This window comes from Beta vulgaris, chromosome 8 (genome assembly GCF_026745355.1).
Source record: "Beta vulgaris subsp. vulgaris cultivar EL10 chromosome 8, EL10.2, whole genome shotgun sequence".
Lineage (NCBI taxonomy): Eukaryota > Viridiplantae > Streptophyta > Magnoliopsida > Caryophyllales > Amaranthaceae > Beta > Beta vulgaris.
Window position 1 is genome coordinate 52,506,303 of NC_079209.1, and position 7,808 is coordinate 52,514,110.

Genomic DNA, 7,808 nt, shown 5'->3' on the forward strand with positions numbered 1-7,808 from the left:
TAAATCGGTTTTTATGAAATCCTTTTGAAAATATTTTCTTTAATATCTTAATTTCGAAACTAAGATTCCCTTTTTATATAGATATATGAAATTAATATGCTTACCTATTTTCTTAACTTTAAGAAAATAAATAATCATTCTAATTTAACATTTCTAATTTTAGCACAAAGTTTAGCACAAGGTTCCAATACTTTACATTAAGAGTATAGCAAAATCTAAGCTTCCATATCTTCAAGTTCTTCAATCTTTCACGAACGTCCAATCTTCATGACTTTCTTAGATCACTGTTACACTCATACAAGTTATGGCACAAATCATTTATCATCATCAAAATAACATGTGTACTGTTACACTTATACAAGTTATGGCACAAATCGTTTATCATCATCAAAATAACATGTGTTTATCATCATCAAAATAACATTGACTTAGAGTCACAACAGTTATTAATAATAACTTTAAATTGCCAAAAAAAATTCTGTATAAAATTTTTATGAAATCTATTTGTAATTTTATTTTTAAAAGAAACTCACGCGACGCAATATAAGCCTACGTGCCTATTCTTGTAACTTTCTTATGTATGCTATCTTGTCGCATATGGAGACCTTACATCATTCAATCATAACAAAACTCTTAAAACCTTTTCGCATGAAGATTTTAAGCTATCTTCCTAAAATCTAAACACGAGTATGTAATAAGCGCCACGAAAGCATTAGGAAAAAGGCTACTTGAATTGCGCAGAAAAGTTTCACCCCAAAAAAATAAATTCACGCAGAAAAGTTGCGCGCACAACGTAATGGGAAACATCACGCTTTCTTTGCTTTTCAACTTAACATGGCTAATTGTTGGTCCTAGATCGGCAAGGCACATGCACGCACCACTTCCGCCATTCTATAGTTTTTTCTTAGAGTAAATTCTTTGCTTCATTTCTTGATATCTTACAAATGACGGAAAAAAACGCATTTTTTTGGTAGAAGCCATGATAAGGCCCACTTAGGCTTTAGCTTGCAATCACTTTACTAACTTCTATATACTTCTTGGAGTAGTTGCTGCTGCATGCTTTGATTGACTTGAGTATATTTCTTGGACACTTCAAATATCTGTAGTGTAGATAGGATAAAAGTTGTTGCATATACTCTAGTAGATTTCATCGTTGATTTTTATGGGAGTAAGTGAGTAACATATATATTCAAAAGAATGAAAGATTATGGTTTAGTACCGGCAGGCACCATCATTTGATTATTACTAGCTGTTGGAGTTGCCACTTCTCTTCCGTGGAGTTTTTTATATACCTTTTCAGTTGCAACAAATGATACAAAAAGCATCTTTAATTAATCTCCTAGTTGATGTTGACTCCTGATTCAAGACCTTAACCCAAATTGCAACCGATTAAAGGAGCACCCAACACCTAAAGTGAATCCATTTCATATTTGTAATATATACCATCTCTGTTTTTTTAGTTGCAACGATTAGACATTTTCCCTCTCTACATGTCAAATCGTTGCAACTAAAAAAAAAAAAAAACAGAGGTAGTATATATTATCGTATAGAATCAGGATATCACCTACTCAGTTGTGATTATATAGATACATATAATAGCTTTTAAAATTCGAAGTTGTTTTAAATTACTGGTGGTTTTGTTATAAAGATCTTGATTGTTAGATTAGGTGAAACTCACTTGATTTTAGTGAATCCATTCATCTCAATATATAGGTTACAACATAAAGATAATCCTAACAATAGTAGGAAATTAACCCTAACAAGAATTGAAGTTTATTTCTATAAACTATATCTAAATAAAAATATAATCGTAGTATATTTTATATTCTATCACACCCCCACAGTCATAGCAGGAGAGGGCGAACGTAGTCATATCAATCTGATATCGAGTGGGAACTTGCAAAACACGTACTTGACCAATAACAACTTTTTCTCGAATAAAATGAATATCCTTCTCAACATGTTTGGTGCATTGGTGTTGTACTAGACTGCGGGAAAGATAAATAGCCCTGACATTATCACAATAAACAATGTTTGCCTGCCGAAGAGGACAATGTAACGCTCAAAGAAGATTACACAACCAAGAAGCTTCTACAAAAACATTTGTGACCCCTCTATACTCTGCCTCGACACTAGATCTAGATAAGGTGGGTTGGCTCTTAGATTGCTAGGATATTAAGTTGTCACCAAGAAATTAAACAACAATAGCAATGACGAGTGTCATGAGAACCACCACAATCTGCATCCGTATAAGTGATTAAGCGCAAGTGAATGGTAGGATATAAGTGTAACCAATGATCAGTGTTACCTTGTATAGAATGCAGGGCTCGTTTCAATACATTGTAATGAGGTTCATGAGGATCATGCATGAATAGATAAACCTGCCAAATATCATAGGCAATATCAGGGCGAGTAAAAGTAAGATGCTGTAACGCACAAGCTAAACTGCGATAATGATGAGTAGAGTCGAATACTGCAGGACCCGAATCAGTACTAAGCTTGGTTTTTGTGTCGACGAGAGTCGCGACAGGCTTACATGAGCTCATGCCTGTACGCTCCAATATATCCAGTAGTGCATATATCTATTGAGAAAAGCATGTATGAAGGAGTTCACCATTAGACTTTTCTTTATGTCAAAAAAATCGCATATAGTTTAGAGATTACAATATTCACCCCCGTAGTCCTAGGCACCAAATTCCATATCCCTGTTTCAATTAAAGCATTATATTCATCGTTTATAGAGGGAGCTCATGGGTCGAATGTGGGGGGGGGGGAGGTATGAGCTGGGGTTGGGCGCACAAGGGAACTGGGTGGAGATAAGGGTGTTGGACTACCAGACGAGGCCAGGTAGGCTGGGGGCGCAACACAGATTGGGCTCAGGTCAGGCCCAGTTGACTCTTGAGCCAGTCCCGCGGGCTTGAGGCCCAACAGGAGGGGTAATATAATGCTTCGGCTAGCAAGGGGGGGTGTTGGTCCTAGAATTAATTCGCCAGTATGTGGGTTTTGAAGAGGGGAAAATTTATTATAGGATGGGGTTAGGGCCGAATGGATATAGTTTATAGAACTAAACTTCCGCTCTAGTTAAGTTTCCTAATATTGTTAGGATTATCTTTAGGTTGTAATCTATATATTGTGATCAATGTATTCACTTCAATGAAGGGACTTTTTACCAAATCTAACATGGTATCACAGCCACAAGCAAATAACCAAGCCTTAATTTTTTTATTCGATCCTTAATAAGTGTGCTCTTCGACCCTTCCTCCTAAATCGCACACACTTCTGCAAAATCCGCCAATTAAAATTCCCTAAGACAGCTATCCAAGCCAACCCACACCATCTTCTTCACTTTCCGGCAACCCTAACTACCACCTTGGGTTATCTTTAAGTAATATCAAGAACGATATCCCGTTCATTCTTGATCGAGAGAAGGATAAATATTTCAACTGGGTTGAACTGTTTGAGATTCACTATCATGCGTATGATGTTTTGGATCATATTAATTCCACCAAACCCCAACCTCCTGACATCTATGACGCATTATGGCATCGCCTTGACTCTGTAGTCAAAAGGTGGATTTTTGGCACGATTTCCCCTGATCTCTTACAAACCACAATTTATCATGGTTCCACTGCTCAAGAGACATGTAATCATTTAAAGGCAACTTTTCAAGATAACAAACACAACCGCTTCGTGTATCTTGAAAATACCTTTAATGCTTTGCATCTCAACAACTTTCCTGACATTACTGCTTACTGAAGCAATTAAAGAATATCGTAGCGTAATTAGAAACTTACAATATGTAATTAAAAGTCAAGTGATAGCTGTTGTTCCTGATAAAATATCTCACAAAGACAGAGTGTGGGTTCAAGAGCTAGCATAATTGTATAGCTATTTTCTTTTTGGCCTTTTATAGGCTTGATAGGTTCTGATTCTTTTGGTTTGGTTATAATACCACTCTCTTACTTAGCCAAAAAAAAGCCATTAAAGAATATTCATGATCAACTAGCTAATGTTGATAAAGTAATTTCCGAGGAAAAAATTAGTGCTACGATTGCTCGCGAGCCTGGTCAACACTGATTTTGACATAGTTGCATCTATGATACAACAAACGAAGCCCATACCTTCCTTTGAAATGGCCTGATCTCAATTTCTCCTTGAAGAATCCCGTAAAGTTGATGATACATCCGCCTTCGCCTATTTTTTTGTGGCACAAACAAGCGAAACAAATTCCACCAGTGTGGCCCCATCATCCGTGACTCATAATCAGCCATGGAACAGGGGTACCATTAGCGGACATGGTGGCAGTCACAACCGTGATGGTGGCCAGCAAGGCAGAGGACATGGCCATGGACGCCAAAACTGCTCTAACCATAACCAATCAGCCAACGCAGGCCAAACCAACGAACAAGTATCCTAGATTGCCCACTACCCAAGCCCCAACATAGGGTGGCTTTTCGAGTCGTTCTCCCAGCAGCGGGCCTAAGTTTTCCCCTGAGTACCCCAGTGCATCCCCCAGCCCAGCAGACCCAACGCCTACCACATAGTTTTGTCCAAGGTTTCGGTACACTACTGGCCCAATTTCCTACGGGACACCCATGAAACCTATGGAGCTCGACATTGCTTTCTCTACTATGACACTTCTGCAACTTGATGATACTTGGTTCATGGACTCAGGCGCAACATCACACATGACTGACATATCTGGTAATCTCTTGCCTTTGTTTAATTTAAGCACTCAAATCATATTGTAGTAGGTAATGGCAATCACATTTCAATAACAAGTTCCAACCAACCCCTTGTCCTCCGTGATGTATACCTTACCCCTCAAATTGCAAAGAACTTAATTTCAGGCCATAAATTTACATTTGATAACACCGTTTCCATAGAATTTGACCGATATGATTTTTCTGTGAAGTACCTTCGAACAAAGAAAATTATAACTAAATGTGAGAGCTCGGGGACCTTTATCAAGTTACTCTGCCACGATAATTCACATCCCTTGCCACGTACTATTCCTACCACCACTTGGCATGATCTCCTAGGCCATCCGTGAGCCCAAGCTATTAGCTTTCTTAGAAATAAAAACTCTATAGTTATGTAATAAGGAGCATGACTCTAATTTTTGTCATTCTTGTCAGATTGGGAAACATTTTAAACTTTCTTTTTATGATTCTACTAGTACTCCCTCTATTTTTTGTATCATTCTCACTTAAAATCTTGACACTATTCATACTTAGAGAGAATCTTCTCATTTTTTTTTCAATTTATAAGAAAAATATCATCATGTGGGGTCTTGTTTGATTTGTCTCAATTAGTACATTATTAATATTCAATCGTTATAATTTTTACTAATATATAATGAAAGCTATTTAAGTTCAAAGAAGATGTGTTTTGAGAGATGTGCACATGAAAGTGAGAAAGATAATAAAAACAGAGGGAGTACTACACATTGTGCTTTTGATATTATTCATACTGATTTACAGACATTTCCTATTTGTATTATTTCGGATCATACATATTACTTGGTTCTTGTTGAAAATTTCACTCATATGTGTGGATTGATCCCCTTTCTCATAAATCTCCTGCGAACCAAACTCTTCTTGATTTCCATGCCTATGTCCAAACTCAATTTGAACGACCATAAAAGCCTTTCAAAATTAATCATGGTCGTTAGTTTGATAATACTCCTTTCAAACAGTTTTGCATCACTAATGAAATGGTGTTTTGTTCTTCATGCCTACACACCTCATCTCAAAATGGTAAAAGCTGAACGAATAATCCGCACACTAAATAACATAAGTCGAACCATGATTCATCATGCATCTCTATCCCTCACCTTTTTGGAATTGTGCTATAGGAACGACCACATATCTTCATAATATCTTGCCTACCAAAACACTTCCCAAAATTACACCTTTTCAGGCATTATTCCACCAAATCCCCACCTATGACCATCTTCGGGTTTTTGATGTTTATGTTATCCCAACTTGTCATCAACATCTCCTCATAAATTGGCTCCTAGATCTACCTCATGTATATTCTTAGGCTATCTAAATAATTATCGGGGGTATCAATATTTTGATTTCCACAAATAAATACATTATTCCCTATCATGTCACCTTTGTAGAAACTCATTTTCCTCACAAAAATTTAACCCAACACACTCCTGGACCCTCACCAGTCCATGACACCCCTTTCTTCTCCTCAATCCTCTTATTCGCTAGTTCACTCTCGATCAGGCCCAACCTCGCTCATCACAATGCCTTAGCGTCCAACACCTGAAGCCCTTTCTGCTGTCCCCCTACTACTCCTTCCTCTTCTCCGCCAAATAATAGGCCTCCTCCCTTAACCCAGCAAACCCACAAGAGGATTGTTAAATATCGTCCTGAAATTACTTGAAATCGCCCCAACTATATTTTTATAGACCATTTCACCCTTTCCTTTTTTTCACACCATTCACCACCCCCACCACCACCAACCTACCCTCTCCTATTTTCCACACCACCTACCTTCCCACTGCCATTTCACCCTCTTCTCTTTTCCACACCACCCACCACCACCACCTACCTTCCCATTGCCGTTTCACCCTCTCCTATTTTCTACACCACCCACCACCCCCCCACCACCACCTATCTTCCCACTACCACCTAACTTCCCACTACCACCTGCGACCTCCACCGCCATCACCTAACGTCCTACACCTCAGTCACCAAAAGCCGTTGAATTTTTTTTATAATGGCGATCGTCCTGACCGGACATTCACCCCATGGGAAGAACGTCCTGGCCGGACGTTCGTCCATTATAAAAAAAATTCAACGGCTTAAGGGTGACGTGAAGATGGTGGTGGTTGCATGCGCCGAAGAAAGTGGAGTGAGGTGGGTTGGTGGCGGCGGTACGCAAATAGTGAAGGAGAGAGAGGGGTAATTTCAAAGGAGGTGAGGGTGGTGGAGTGAGGTGGGTGGGTGGTGGTGGCAGCCATGTAGGAAGGAGGTGAGGGGGATGATGGTGGTGGAAGCCAGGCAGGCAGGAGGTAAGGGGGATGGTGGTGGTGATTTAAGAAAAAAAAAGAAAGGTTATAAATGTAATTTCATTTTTTTGGGGGCGATTTTAAGTAATTGTGGGGCGATGTATAGAAGTTCGGACCCATAAATGTCTGGCCTCCTACATCAGCAACAACGGGTGGCAATGGATACCATACCCGACATGTATTCGTGGATCCAAATCCGTTTCCCGGATCTGGATCCTAACAAATCGGACTCGATGGATCCGGGTCATATTCAGATCCAATGACAACTATAAGGATCTGGATATGACCTTGGGACCTTGATTCAGATTCGTAAACCCGTTTTATTGAAAAAAAGGCTTGGGGCATTGGGCTAATTCAAAAGGCAAATAGCAGAAAACCCTAACTAATTATTCCCAAGTCTCGTTTTCTTTTACCAGTCACTCCCAACTCCCAAGCTCTCTTCTTTATCTCCTGCCGCCCACCATCTTAAGATCCCCTGCCTCCCAGCAGCTCCAGCCTCCCACCAGACCCGCTGCCATCTTGCGACTCCAACCGCCCACAAAACCCTGTCGCCCACTAGCTCCAGCCGTCCATCATCTTCATTTCTCTCTTGTGTCGCCGATTGCCAAGATCTCTACCTCTCCCCGCCACGGCGTTGACGCCCACCATCCATTGCCAGCTCCTCCATCTTTAGTTTTGTTCAGATTTTGGTGTTCAATTTGAATTATCTTTTGGGTTTCGAGCGTTTCGCAGTTTGAGTTTCAGAGATTCAGTATAGTCCATTTGTTAATCATTTTTGAAA